The sequence below is a fragment of the Choristoneura fumiferana genome, chromosome 25 (assembly GCF_025370935.1).
Source record: "Choristoneura fumiferana chromosome 25, NRCan_CFum_1, whole genome shotgun sequence".
In the NCBI taxonomy this organism is placed as follows: Eukaryota; Metazoa; Arthropoda; class Insecta; order Lepidoptera; family Tortricidae; genus Choristoneura; species Choristoneura fumiferana.
In genome coordinates, this window is record NC_133496.1 from 4,291,795 (window position 1) to 4,307,723 (window position 15,929).

The 15,929-nt window shown below is 36.3% G+C and overlaps 1 protein-coding gene across 1 annotated transcript in view; it reads left to right on the forward strand.

Moving 5' to 3' along the window:
* Positions 1 to 15,929, forward strand: part of LOC141442455 (probable G-protein coupled receptor No18) — a gene marked incomplete at its 3' end in the record, with an annotated part of 67,478 nt that overhangs the window by 37,192 nt on the left and 14,357 nt on the right.

Genomic DNA, 15,929 nt, shown 5'->3' on the forward strand with positions numbered 1-15,929 from the left:
GATTTTTATCACTTTTTTATCTCCGACGTATAATATTACATTCTTAAGTACGCCATTAACTATGATTTTCTACATCATGTCGCATAGTCAGTGGCAATTTTCAAATAAACACAATTTATATTTAGTTTCAAATATATTTTGTAAAAAACTTAAAGTAGTAGCACTTTGTATCAAAAATTGCTCCAGTAATATAAGTGACGTTGCTTTTGTTTCACCTTGTTTAGTCAACGTCATAAATAAGTGATTACTTTAGCGACAAGTCGCTTGCAGTCGGACCACAATTTTGTATGGCTTTCCAAACATGACGTAAAAATGACAAGCACCGTCCTCTTTAGCGCAAGTTTTTCCCACACACGACTAAAATGTGGCTCACACTATATAATTATAGTTCCTTGATTATTTTGTGTTGCAAACGTTTTTGCGCGGTGGTGATCTCTTACCATCAGGAGACCCACTTGCTCATTTGCCATCCAGTAGATTAAAAAAAAAACGGCCAGGAGCGTGTTGGGACACGCCCAAAATAGGGTTCCGTAGCCATTACGAAAAAATAAGTAATATTATAAATTATGCGTTATATACACTTAAAACACTTACTACAGTCTTAAAATCAATTATTAAGTACCAGAAAAAGAGCGGCATCTTCACGACACTTACGTCTTTTGTTGAGAAGCGCAGTTTTCGGCAATAACTCAAAACGGTATATCCGATCATGTTGAAACAAATTTTCGTTGAAAGTATTTATTAAGCGTTACTTTCCATATTTTTCAATTTTTTGACAAACGGTTTACAAGATAGAGGATGGGGGACACAATTTTTGCTACTGGCAGCGATTATTTACGGTAAGCTTCACTTAATCAGAAATTTTTTTGAGAAACCTTACTATCTTTTCAAAAGAGCTGTTGAACTATGTGCCACACTTCTCCACACTCCTCTTTTTTCGAAGTCGGTTAAAAATATATAATCTTGCTTTTTTTCCTATTCTTACCCTGTCAACTATTTTTTTATTTATATATTGCGAAGTGCGAATAAAATTCTTATTCTTATAAACAATGGAATTACAAAGAAACTAAAAGGAATAGGAAACTTAACCTCTAAATCCTAATATTTTCCGTCTCTCTTCAAAAAAAAGGACAAAAGTTTCAGTTACTATATACATAAATCTTGTTATGGTACACCTTGGTGCTTTTAATCTACAGTCCAAAAGCCAAATGTCCGGTTATCAATGCTCATGGATATAATGATCATGTGGATAATCCGGATGACGAGAGATAGGCTTTTGTTTTTAATCTGTTTACTGTTTCCGGGTATGCAAATATCCAGTTAAATGGGGCGTGAACGACGCCATTTTTAAGTCATTTTTCACATGTAACGACGTCCTTTTTTTCGAGAAATTTATTTCAATGTGTTTAGAAATTTGCATGTGACGATATAAATTACTGTGTTAGTGGTGGATAGCACAGTGACCTAACTAATTGAACGAGTAAGTACAATGCATTTCATTTTTGTTTTATGTACAGTCACCAGCACCAATATCTGACACAACAAGCGTGCATAATATCTCATACGGCTCTATTGCTAGGGCCGGAAGGACGAGTCAGATATTTTTGCACGCTCCAAAGTGGCAGATATTGCTGGTGACTGTATCTTGTTTTGTACTCTTGTTTTTGTTTTGTTGACATTGTTCACAGTTTTGTGAAGTGAAATTTTAATTGTATATTTAATTTTATTGTTCGTTTGATTGATTGTTTCTATTGCACGCGGCATTTCCACGTTGGATAGCGTTGGACAGCCTTTGCACCAGAAATGACTCGGAGCGAGGGTCCTCCCCTTTTTGCCTGAGTCAACTGCCAAAATCACCCACAAAAGCTTTGCATCGCTCCCCAGCAGCCCGCCGTCTCCACCGCCAAGTGAACGAATATTATACCTACCCCGAACCCAACGGGGCATACTTCTTCCGCTTCACAGCCGTCTGAGACTCTACTAATTGAATATTATACTTCTTTGGTGATTACGATGCGCATGGTCTGTTCTACGTATATATATTTTTTGCCTTGGCCACGATCGACTGGATTAATAGTCGCGAACGACCGGTCGATCGCCATCGACCGGCTGGCCATTGGCCACCCCTGCTCTAGGCAAAGCCGCGGCCGCACAGACTGACAGACACACAGACATAGCGCAACTATACTATCGTATTGGGTAACTGTAATGATGAATGTAAATAATGTAATGTTATTAGAAATAAATAATAACTAAAAACAAGGATCCTTTTTGCCATTTGGGCTACGGAACCCTAAAAGGCGCAAAATTGTTCCCATCTCATCATGTTCATTGTTTGCAGGTGGTAGAACCTTGTGCAAGGTCCGCCCGGATTGCTACCACCATCTTGCTCGCTAATCCTGCCGTGAAGCAGCAGTGCTTGCATTTTTGTGTTTCGGCGTGAAGAGTAAGACAGCCGGTGAAATTACTGGCACGTGAGGTATCCCATCTTAGGCCTCTAGGTTGGCAACGCATCTGCAATACCCCTGGTGTTGCAGATGTTTATGGGCGATGGTGATCTCTTACCATCAGGAGACCCACTTGCTTGTTTGCCATCCAGCCAAATAAAAAAAAAATCTTGTCCTATTTTACCTGGTATACTTAGTGAATTGTATAATTTCACCCTCCTCACGTTTCGCTTCAAAGAGCCAGGTGATTTGTTCTAAAAAAAACCGGGCCAATTGCATGTCGGACTACGACTAATAACGGGTTCAGTAGTCGAATTAAAATGGTTACGACACTACTCTAAGACGCCATGATGTAAAAAAATATAAGACATATGTTTATTGCACATAAAAATTAAAAATAAAGTACCTAATGGAAAAATTACAAAGGTTAACTTATCCCTAATAAGGGATCTTTTCCAGTTAAACTTTTTAAACAGAAACATACACTCGTAAAGGCTAGATTACCTACAGCAGGTGGTAAAATTTACAGTAGAATATAGAACAATAAAAGAAATCATGAGTAAAAGTAACCGTACATAATATATACACGTCTAAAAGATATATTAATACAAAGTAGGTTTATATTTGTTACCTCAGAACTCCGTCATTATGAACCAACCAATTTGAAAAAAAATGCTTTCAATTTGGTCCCATAAGCATCAAATCAGGATCTGATGATTGGATCCTAAGGAAATCGAGGGAACTCTTCAAATGTTGTAGGGACACCTGTGGTAATTTTGATATATTAGTAGTAACTCGTGCATTTGCTATTGAAAATCATCATTTGGTGAAGTGGAACTGATGATGAAGACCACAGTTGACCATCGAAGTTACTACTCAATAACAAGTATTTCACGGATTGAATTTCAATTACTTTAACAGAGTTGCTAAGCAATTTATGCTCCTCGTAATGCATATGGTGAAATGGAATGGTTGGTGAAGCACCAGGACTTTTTAATAATGAAAGTCTCTGCATCGGAAAAAGCAATCTTTTGTAAAAAGTGACGAGTAGTTGACATTAAACTATTGTATCTTAGATTATGTACACTAAAAGGGTGAAAAAAAAATTATAACAAAAATTGAACCGACTACAAAAAGCCATGAAAATATTTTGTAGCAGTCTGAAGTCGGTGCTCAGCACGAGCCAGCAGGAGTGATTGAAGCCTAATATGTAGCGCGTAGGTGAGGTAGGCGCCTATAGGTCCACTCCTGCTGGATCGTGATGAGCAACCGACTTCAGACTGGTAGAAAATTATTTTCATGGTTTTTTGTAGTCCGTTTATCGTAGAAAAAGTCATAGTGACATCGCATTGCTTGACAAGGGCATTAACTATGATAACACTTATTGTGAGAACGTTCTACGGTGGTTCAGGAATTAAATGGTTCGACTGTACATGATAAAAGAGCGTGCATCTTAAGTAGACTTAAAGAGAGGGCGTTTGACGTCACCGAATAAAATGTATGTAAAGGAAAGAAACGGAAGAATCTGGCGTTTAGATATGCCATTATGAGAATCTGACAAATTAATAATCTGACAATTTGAGAATCTGACATTTTGAGAATCTGATATTTTGAGAATCTGATATTCTGCATATTTGACATGATGCGTCAAAAGGAACAATCCTTGATAGACTGTAGAGGTTTTCTTATTTGTAATTTGGCTACGGAACCCTCAGCACGTTTCTGTCGGGATATTACTCTGAATGACGTAGTTGACCCTAGTAATAGATTAATGTGTGTTTAGGACACAGTTTAGCAACATCGCTGTCTAGAAAGAAGTGATACGGGTCTTTATACTGGCTTTATTTTATTGGATGCTCCTTTGAAATTTCTTCTTGGCTTGGTTTTGTTTATCATCATCATCATCAGCCTATGTTCGTCCACTGCTGGACATAGGCCTAAAGTAAAAATTTGGAATTGAAATAAAAAATACAAAAAGATTCCAAAAAACCAATCTTAATCTTGAGATAGTAGGGGTCAATCACGGCCAGTTTTTATGTAAAAAAAAGAGTCGGGATCCGTCCATTATACCTAAGAACATTATAATTTGTGAAAATTTCGTTACACCTAACCAACGTTAGGTACGGTCAGCATCAAAAGTAGCTGGTTACTTATTTACTCTGTCACATTAACACTTTTGTCAATCTTGTATGGCGCTAAATACGTGGCTGTAAAACGACAAAGTACAAAAGTAACCAGCTACTTTTGATGCTAACGTAGGTACGTACATATATAAATTATCATAACTAATTATTTGCTAAACCTTCACGGAAAAAAAGGATGTCTTAGATTATCATCATCATATCAGCCAGCCTATATACGTCCCACTGCAGGGCCAGGCCTCCCCTCAGAATGAGAGGGCTTGGGCAGTAGTTCCACGCGGGCCAGTGCGTATTGGAACTTCACACAACATATGAATTGCTTCGCAGGTTTGTGCAAGGTTCCTCATGATGTTTTCCTTCACCGTAAAGCTCGTGGTAAATTTCAAATATAAATTCCGCACATGAATTTCGAAAAAACTCAGAGGTGCGAGCCGGGGGGTATTGTCTTAGATTAAGACAATATTATACCCTTGGTCCAGACCATAATATTTTGTATAGGTATAGCCGGACGCCATATTGTATTGGATGAAGACAAATATTGTCTTGGGTTAAAACTATTATCTTACTTAAAGAAAAAAATTATTTGGATTTAAACAATATTCCTGAGACTATGAATATTCTTGGTCAAAGAATTCCTTTTTTTCCATGTTGGTTAAAATTTCCTAATCATTACTTCCTAAAATGTTCATAATCCATAATATTTTATGCCATAACATATGTACGGAGCGGCACGCAAGCGGCCGAGCGAGTGAGGCGAGCGAGCAAGACCGATCTAAGCAGAAACGACTCAGATAAGAGAGGTTCAAGTTCATTTTTTTCACAATTTAACTCTTTTAAATGTAATTTTTAACATCTTATTAGATTTCGTAAAACAACATAAAGATACGCCCAAGTATATTAGATTAAATTTAACTGAGTAAGCGTACCAAAAATTAAATCAGTAAATCATGTAAACCATGATTTACGATTCAAGATCCTCCATTAATCATTATTAATCCGTTGATTAATTTAATCACCTAAAACGAAACACAAGGTATTTGTTTTCTAAGCAATAACGAACGAAGGAAACTCGGCTAAACGAAGTAAATTAATATAACCACGGCATTTAAAGTTTTAAAAACTTCACCTAATTCTCCAGGGATGTGCGTGGATGTGCTGCGGGGAATGTGGTTTTAAGAAACAATAGAAATACGTCCTATGACTGATATTATGATGATTAAGTATGATAAACAGTTTTGTTCCATCAGGGGGATCTCAAATAAATAAGAAGGGAGATTGCTAAGCAGTGTTAAATTAATTAATGATTTTTTTGAATAATGCCTTGTGTAAAATATTGCATGAGTAATTTTTTATTGTTTTTTTTTATTTGTTACTTATGCTTGTGCCTGTTTATTTAACGATACTGGTAAAATTATATTGAGATATTTATATCTACATCATACTTATGTACATAGAATTTATGTCAAATGAAGAAAAAAGAAAAAAATCACGAAAAAGATCATCCGAAAAGATCAAAACTAGATGGACCGTTGCAGTCTTAAGCCGAGGAGTTTAGACTTGCAAGAAAAATCGTGCAAGTTGCATTACATTGCGAGGCCGTAAAACCAAACGAGTTTGTAGTGGCCAATCGAGCGCCGCAATGTAATGCAACTTGCACGATTTTTCTTGCAAGACAACTTAAACTCGGCTTTATAATCGTGAGTTGAATTGAAACGTATAATTTAGTAATTAATTAGTACTTACAATTTTGAATACTGCAAAAAACTGGAAATAAATAAAGACAACCGGATGGCTAAGTGGTTAGAGAACCTGACTACGAAGCTTGAGGTCCCGGGTTCGATTCCCGGCCGGGGCAGATATTTGTATGAAAAATACGAATGTTTGTTCTCGGGTCTTGAGTGTTTAATATGTATTTAAGTATGTATCTATCTATATAATCATATTTATCCGTTGCTTAGTACCCATAACACAAGCTTTGCTAAGCTTACTTTGGGACTAGGTCAATTGGTGTTAATTGTCCCGAGATATTTATTTATTTTATTTATTTATTGACTTGATTTTTTCCTAATAGCTACGGAACCCTATCTTGGGCGTGTCCGACACGCTCTTGTTATCCAGCCACGGCTGGCTAAAATATTCAGAATTAATCTTGTAACATCTCGTATAATAATTCAAATTAAGCCTTTCAATTTTCACCCCTTTTAGTGTTTCGAGCCACTTAAATGCTATTATTTCGTTAAAGCTCTTAACTATTCGACTCCAGGGGGGGCAACTCCGAAATTCTAAAATTGAAGTTCGTATCGTACCGTCCCGCTGACGCTTTCATTATTTAATACGTGAGTGAGAGAGACGGGTACGACACGAATTTTGATTTTCGAATTTCGTAGTAGCCTCCCTGGAGGCTTAAGATGTCATACGATTAATAAAGCGTAGTAATTAAGACGTGCGTCGTTATATTTATGCAGAACAAAGACATGTTTAATATGTAACGAAATTTCCTTGTACAAAATTAGTTGTCAGAAGTTATTTAAAACCGCTGTGTGGTACATGGAGAAAAATAATTCAGTGTCTCCAGTGAAAAGGGGAAGAAGACGAATTATGCCTTTATGTTTTTATGAGACCATTGGATTCAACGTGTTTGGTTACATATTGTGAAAAAAGGACATATCTCTAGCTATCCCCTAACCATCGACATCTATCCGTAAGGTACATAGATGCAAATACCCCTAACCCAATTTTTTCGATTACGCTATGGGCATAACTCACCGTTTCTAAAGACATATTTCTACTTATCTGCAGTTTTTTATCAGTCTAAAGGTACAAGTGCTTTTAACTAAAAAATAACATCCAACCTAAAGACGCGGCTGCAGTTATTTTTTTTACAAAAAGACACAACTTATGTTGTTCCCTAACATTGTGGATATAAATAGAACTAACGGGACTATTCCCTTAAAGCACGGTGTATATAAAGGCATAAGTTGGGTAGAATAAGTGTTGTTATAACAGTCGTAGTAAGGGAATAAGTCATCTTATGTTAAGGTATCACAGAATTGAATAACTCAATACATGTTATACCGTTATGCTTTTGTGACTAAGGGGATAACTCGAAAAAAAAGGAAAAAAAATGTATAGAATAACTTAATGTTAAAACAATATCCATTAAATGAAAGCTATAACCTATACCTAAAGCCTAAAACCATCAAAAAATCTAATATTAAACGGTAAAGACCCAAAAACGACGAAAGAAAGGTTGGTTGCCTCTACTGAAAAGCAGCGATTTTGAGTTAATAATTTCCTTTTCACTGGAGGCACTGAATTATGACCTAAGTTCAGTCTGCAGAATTAAATAAATAAAAAAACCTATGCTTAAGTAAGTATCACTATCTAACATTGGTGCATGAAAATCATAGTTCTTTAACCCTTCGGGTGTCAGTGCCACAAGTACCTATTTAAAACTTACCGTCAGGTGGCGCGGCCAAATTGCAAAAAAACTCCGTTAAGTGTCATGGGCATCCGCAAATTAATATCGCGATTTCGCGAATTTTATTAGGTCGATGCTTGCAGCAGAAAATCTAGACGACTTTTTTACTTTGTAGCTTTAGTTCAGCTTATTTTAAATGTTAGCCTTTTAGTTGTATTTTATGATATTTTACCTCAGTAGCAATTTAACTTAAATAAAAGCATCAAACTTAAACAAATAACTCAATTAGAATGTTTTCAAAGCTACATCTAAGTTAAAGTGAAATAAATTGCTCACTCATCTAAACTCGTTCTACAAGTTGTAATCAAATAACTTAATAAGTTACAATTAGAACTGATTTAATAACGTTCGTCGTTATATTAAGCCTGAAACTTTAATTCTATCACTCTTTTCATTAAAAGAAATAAACAAAGTTGCATAATCCTCCTAAGATTCTTCTATTTATAACTCAATAAGTTCAGTTTAACTGAATTTAATTATTTTTGGCTCAATTATACAACGCTCTACGGGGACGATTAATATCCTCAGTATCTCAGACAGGTTTTGCTATTATGCGTGAAACAAAGGTACGAGTATCTTATTAAAATGTTTAAATGCTGAAGACAGTGCTGAGTCTACTCTCTGAATGAGGGCTATCGTTTTTTTCTCACTAGATGGCGCACTGTTGTGTGAGGTTTTTAAGTATGGCTTTCAAAGTCTGTTATTACGGGCGTGAAAACAAAGTTTAGATTAAAATCATATTTAATACACCTTAAAACCGTACCATAAAAATATCGAGCATGCCACAGTGTCGCATAATCCCCGTTTTGTTCGGAAAAAAGGGAGGACAAAGGTTTCCGAAAGACAAAACTGTCTCAAAAAACAGACATTCATTGCCCCGGAACGCATATTTGCCATAATTAATTTCAGATATTGCAAAATATTCACAAAATTATTCTCATTACAAATAAACCCGCGTAGCTCACCCAAAAACTATGAGATTTGACATTTCGGAGACCTCACGCTACACTAGCGCCTCTAGTGGCGAATTCATACGCGATAGCCCTCATTAGAAAGATTTGAACTTCACTTTGATTTGTCAGTTTCACTTCAACACGAAAAGAAATGAGAGATTGGATCAAATCGATTCTTAGTTTGAATTTTAAATTCCATATCTCTTCTATACTCTAGGAGTGAAAATGAAACAAACAATTTTAAACTTTCGAATTACACGCATAATCGTAAAATTGCAAATCGTCTATTAAACTTATATACTTAATAATAATAATAATTTTATTTTCGACGAACTTGGATCATTGTGTTAGTAACACAGTTGAAAAGGCTTATCATAGTGATAGTTAGATTTAAATGTGATTATTATATATGTTTAGGGTTCCGTACCCAAAGGGTGCCAACCGCTGTATGTCTGTCTGTCTATCTGTCTGTCCGTCCGTCTGTCACAGGCCTCTATCTCATGAGCCGTAGGCACTTGAAATTTTCACAGATTAGGGCCGCTATAGGAACAACAAATACTAAAAACAGAATAAAAAAACATGATAAGTATATTTTTTTAAATGAATACTTAAAATTTATTTATTTATAACAATGTCAACTAAAATTTTAATAAACAAATAAAATCAACTTAATAAAATAAATAAATATTTAAGGGGGGCTCCCATACAATAAACGTGTTTTTTTTTTGCTGTTTTTTGTTCGATATTAACTGTGGATATTAATAAAGGCAACAGGTAGACGCTTGAAATATTCATAGAATATTAAGTCGTATAATTAAAAAAAAAACAAATTAAAATAAAATAAATATTTAAGGTGGGCTCCCATACAACACACTTGTTTTTCTTTACCTTTTTTTGCTAATGTCCAATGTTGTAGGTATAGATAGTACGGAACCCTTCGTGCGCGAGTCCGACTCGCACTTGGCCGTTTTTTGTTATTAATCGGATTCTTATTCGGATTGATCGAATTATACGGACGGATAAATGGGAGTGACGAGTTGACGTTCGTGACGTTCCAAGTGGAAGGCCTTTATTCATAACCTAACCAACAAAAACAAACTCAAACTCAAACTCAAACTCACAACCGTTATTGACAAGAAAAACACACTACATCACAAAAAAAACACAGTAAAAACATAAATAGGAGAAGAGAGGAAAATAAGAGACATTGTGCTGTAGTGTGATGCCAAAAGGACTCAGCTCAGCATGTGCCTGTAACCAGAGCTGCAGCGCTGGTTTTCAGCTGAACCCCGGTGAGTGTGCACCCACGTAACTGAACGCGTAATTATTGCGGGAAAAGAAAAAAAACTATATATTATATATAATATATAGATATATATATAAATCAGACAAATATAAGAATTTTAAAATACCTATAAACATACATATGCGTGGAAAAACATAACCCTCCTTCGGGCAGTCGGGTAAAAAGTTGGAAAACCCCCGACTCTGTCACTTCGAAGTTCAATATCTCAAAAACGGCTGAATCGATTTTTATAAAACATGTCTAAGAACAATCGCTAAAAAACCTGCTATCAAATAAAAAAACATCATTAAAATCGGTCCACCCATTTAAGAGCTACAGACAGACAGACACACAGACACGCATAGCGGTCAAACTTATAACACCCCTCTTTTTGCGTCCGGGGTTGAAAAGAGGACGTCTTCCAGCTGATGGTGATGATGACAAACATTTTAAAGTGAATTATGTATATTGAAAATAGCCCGTTCCTTGAATTACGTAAAGAGGCTTACGCAGAACAAAGCAAATGCTCTCACGAAATCGCCTTAGAATTTAAAATGGCAGCGGAAAGCAAATACCTATTTATAATACCTATTTGAATTTATAAGTTATATTTAGATTGGATAACAATAACAAAGTATAAAAAAGCAGGCGAGATATAAATTGGACCAAAAATATTTTATAACAATATTATACCTTCATAATGTTACAAACTTCGCGATTCCCACCGACGTGACCGGCAAGGTGTGAAACGTGGAGATAATTTTACAATAAATATAGTTTAATGAATGATTTCCTTGCTTGAAGGAAATTCTTTTAGTTCATTGATATGGACCTCCGCAAAGTAACGCCTGATTCAATAAATATAGTTTATTTTGTGTTTTTTTTTTATATATAATTTTATTGTTTTTTTTTTGTATTCAGTAGGTACTTATTATTGTTTATTTTTGTATTTCCTACTTTTTCACCTTTTTTATCACGAATAAATAGATTACTTGTTTAGTTGTGATTAAGTATCGAAATAGATCTGAAGTAAACCTACTAAGCAGTTTGCGTCTATCTAAATGTTAATCACAATTCCAAGATTTCTGTAATTTTATATCATTATCAAAGGGAGCCAACTGTTGGACATTAGGATGTTAACCGGTGGATGCAAATGGCGAGTTGTCGTTCATAGAAATAGAAATAGAAATAGAAATAAGCTTTATCGTATAACTGTGTTTTTACAATGGTAGCTTGAAATAAGTCTCAACAGTTTGTCCTTCTCGGACGTACAATGTAAAATACAAAATAACTAGCTTTTGCCCGCGGCTTCGCCCGCGTAGAATTCGGTTATCGCGGGAACTGTGCATTTTTCCGGGATAAATAGTAGCCTATGTCACTCTCTGACCCATAAACTATCTTTGCCAAAAATCACGTCGATCCGTCGCTCCGTTTCGACGTGAAAGACGGACAAACATACACACAAACACACACACTTTCGCATTTATAACATTAGTATGGATGGATACATTTTAAATAATCAACCGATCAGCACATGCACAAAACAGGGTTATTGGTACAATAGCAGTTTTATTTTTATACCAAAATATATATATATATATACACATATATAAGTATCCGTGGGAATATCGGAATAAAAAGTTGCCTATGTTTTATTCCCCTGTCCAGCTATCTACATACCAAATTTCATCCAAATCCATCCAGCCGTTTCAGCGTGAAGGAGCTACAAACATACTCACTCACTCACAAACTTTCGCATTTATAATATTACTAGCATTTACCCGCGGCTTCGCACGCGTAAATCATTAGATACAGCAGTTGAATTGAAAGTCCGGGATTTTATTAAATTCCCGTGGGAATTCCGTAAAATTACATCATGGTTTTCATTGACGTTAAATTAAAACACCCATGACAAATGTCATGACTCTAAGCCCAGCGGTTATTAGTTCGACATTTTATCCCTGTCTCGTGGGAACATCGGGATAAAAGTAACCTATATGTTATTTCAGATGTCCAGCTATCTACATACCAAATTTCATGACTGTAAGCCCAGCGGTTTTAGGTCGACATTTTATCCGTGGAACATCGCAATAAAAAGTATCCAATGTTTTAATCCAGGTCATATGCTAACTTTTCACAAAATTTCATTCAAACCCGTCCAGCCGTTTCAGCGTTAAGAAGTAACAAACATACTCACTCACTCACTCACTCACAAACATTCTCATTTATAATATTAGTAGGATTAGTAGGATGACAAACACAATCCTCGCAACGTATTATCGCTAGCACATTCTGGTAGAAATGCAGACTAAATACTGTTAAGCAACTTGTGTATTTTTAGACTCGATATTTTTAAGAAAACAGGTAGCTTGAGACTTAGAAGGCTTTTGATAAGCGGTATTTCGTTCGGGAAATTCTTCTTTTCAGCAACGCTTACGTAAACCTTTATGTTTGGACATTGAGTTCCCAAAACGAAATCGTGGAATGTTTTCTTTCAACTTTAGTGATCTTTCTTTACTCGTAAATCACTCGTCGTTTGACCTGCGACCTAAGCAGAAGATCGGAGGTTTGAGCCCGGCCTCGCACTTCGAAATTTTTCGGGTTTTAAGTGCGAAATTACATTTTAGATTTAGCATAAGCTTAACGGTGAAGGAAAACGTCGTGAGGAAACCTGGTTAGCACACCTGCGGAGAATTTTTTTGTTGCTTGTGAATTCCCCAATCCGTACTGGGCCCGCGTGGGAACTAATGGCCCAAGTTCTCTCATTCTGATAGGTAGGAGGCCTGTGGTCTGCCGTGGGCTATACTTCATTTTTTCAGCATTAGAAAAAGGTTAAACAGACTTGACGAGTCTTTTTATTGAAAAACGTTTCTAAAAACCCGGCCAAGAGCGTGTCGAACACGCCCAAGATATAATTTCGCATTGTGTACGGAATCTTCCAAGTTTAGGTTTAGGCTGCTATTTACTCTTAAACTACTAATAATTCTCAAGCAATCTTAACCGTTATAATTTAACTTGTATATTTGACCTACTTACCTACCACAATACAAGTAACCTACACTATATTACTTGTTTTGTGGTACCATCCTGATTTTTTTCAAATGTATATTCCATCCAACAATTTGGATTTTAGAGGATTTTAATGAAAATGTTTACTTTAACGTTGAATATTTCGCAAACACGTCGCTAAGACGTATGGGGGGTACCCGAAAAAATGTTTTATTATTGTTTTTTATTTTATCACTGTCGGCGTAACCGATATCTACATATATTGATGCTAAATTACAGCTTTTTAGTACTAACGGTCTCGAGCTTAGCCGCGGACAGACAGACAGACAGACGGACAGACATAACTCGCCATGTCTGTCCGTCTGTAGGGACCCTTATAGTTTATAAGGGTTCCTAGTTGACTACGGAACAGTAACTATTACTTATGATACCAAAAGCATGTAAATAAATGATCACTATATCCTTGCTATTTGTTACATAATTTACTGTAACTTATTTTTCAAAAGTGTTTTTCAATAAAAGGACACGTCAAGATCGCTTACCTTCTTTCTAATGCTAAAAAAAAACAAAATAAGCTGAGGTGTTGATGATGTTGATATTTAACGTTGTGCCGGAGCTGTAGCTAACAAACACACACGAACAGAGAACCCAACCTTTTACTTAAGTCTAAAGTAGGATTGTACCCTTCGCATCTAGTTCTTCCCAGCCACTCTAACAATCATCATCGATTGTCTGCCCACATTTCTGTGTCCCATTCTTGCCCTCCACTCAAGCACCCGTTTACTCCACCTGTGGTCCTGTCTACGGCATATATGGCCAGCCCAAGACCAAACGGAATAGCGTGCATTGGAAGAGATCTATACTCAGCATTGGGAGGATAATGGTTGAAGAAGAGAGAGAGAAAGTAGGATTATAATATGGGTCTCGCTTCTCTCCATTAAATTCACGTTTTACGCTAGTAATATTAAGTTTATGCGTTTAAAATAGGTATAAACTGAAACAATTACACAACACACAACCATCACGCCTGTATGCCCAAATGGGGTAGGCGAGCACACGAGATGTGGCCGCTTCGGAGCCTCTTTTAGCAATTTTAGGTTTTAAGTGTGACAAAAACGGTACAATAGTGACAGGTTGCTAGCCTATCGCCTACGGTATACCTACCTTAACCTATATCCTCGGTCGCCTCTTACGACATCCACGGAAGAAATGGAGAGGTATAATTCAAACCCGACACCACATGGGAGACAATTACCTACTTTGCTCATAATAGCTACGCTTATGCAAGAAATGTGTTCATGCTGTTCTTCCACCTCCGCACTGTAAGAGCACACACAACACAAACCACACAAACCCTATATCTCTATAACAACCACTACACTACGCTGACGCGTTTCGATTTCAACCAGAGCTCATCTTCAGAGCAACACAACCGTTCACCATGCTACCAGTGTTAATCTAACATTGTCAGTGTAGTGTGGTGGTGGTGATAGATGGGTTTGTGTGATTTGTGTGTTCTTAAAGTGCGGAGGTGAGGAACTGCAAGATTACACATTTCTTGCATAAACATAGATATCATAAGGTCGCGGGTGAGCAAAGTAACTTTTTCAGGTCATTGATATGGACCTCCGCAAAGTAACGCAAGATTCAATAAATTATTTAAACTATAGGTCTCGTATTTGTTTGGATTCACACCTTTGTTTTACGTAACCGTTATATTAAATGATATTGTACCGGATAACTCACGTCTTAAATCGAGTTTAGCTCAACATATTTCGGGCTAATTCGTAGCCCTTCTTCCTAGGAGCAACACGACTCGAACCCTCCCCCCTTAACCCTTATACCTGGAGTCTTCGGTAGATTGACCTCATATATAAAAGCATCCTATTCCAAATAAATCCCGATACCCAATCACGCTGTATCTGGGTTCCAAAGTAGCACGGAAATACGGGAATTTATTTTACCGGTGTTGTAAAAGACGGGGAATACGGCTTTTGCTGTAAAATAAGACGTCACTGATGAGCAAAGGCGTAGTTTCCTCTTGCTTCACATCTCTTGATTGAAATTTGAAATTTTTGTGGAATCAAGATGGGAGGCATTTGCCCAGAAGTAGACACTGAAACTGACTGAAACATGATCTGATATCGGATCGAATAATCTGAAAGACAGGCACATATTTCATACTTGCCCGATATTCGGTATCAGTGTCCACAAAAAATTCAAATTTCAGTCAAGAGGATGTGAAGCAAGAGGGAACGCCTTTGCCCAATAATGGGACACAGTTACCTACATAATAATAGTAATTGGAAATAACCTGCGTTGATAATAATCGGGCAAGTTAAAACTAATTAATTGATGCTACTTAAAACAAAAAATTCTGTTATTTTTTTTTAATTCAACATTTATTCACAACACAAGATTATGTTAAAACTGATTTTTTAGTGATATTTTTTTTAATTACCTACGTCTAAGGTACGGTGTACCTACTTGAGTTGGGAAATAGTGACATCAAGGACCATAAACATTTAATAAAAATATTGGATAAATAGTTTGGAAGGTAATAATTTTCGCCGAAACATTAGTAAACTATTTAGCACAACTGAAGTAAGCAGT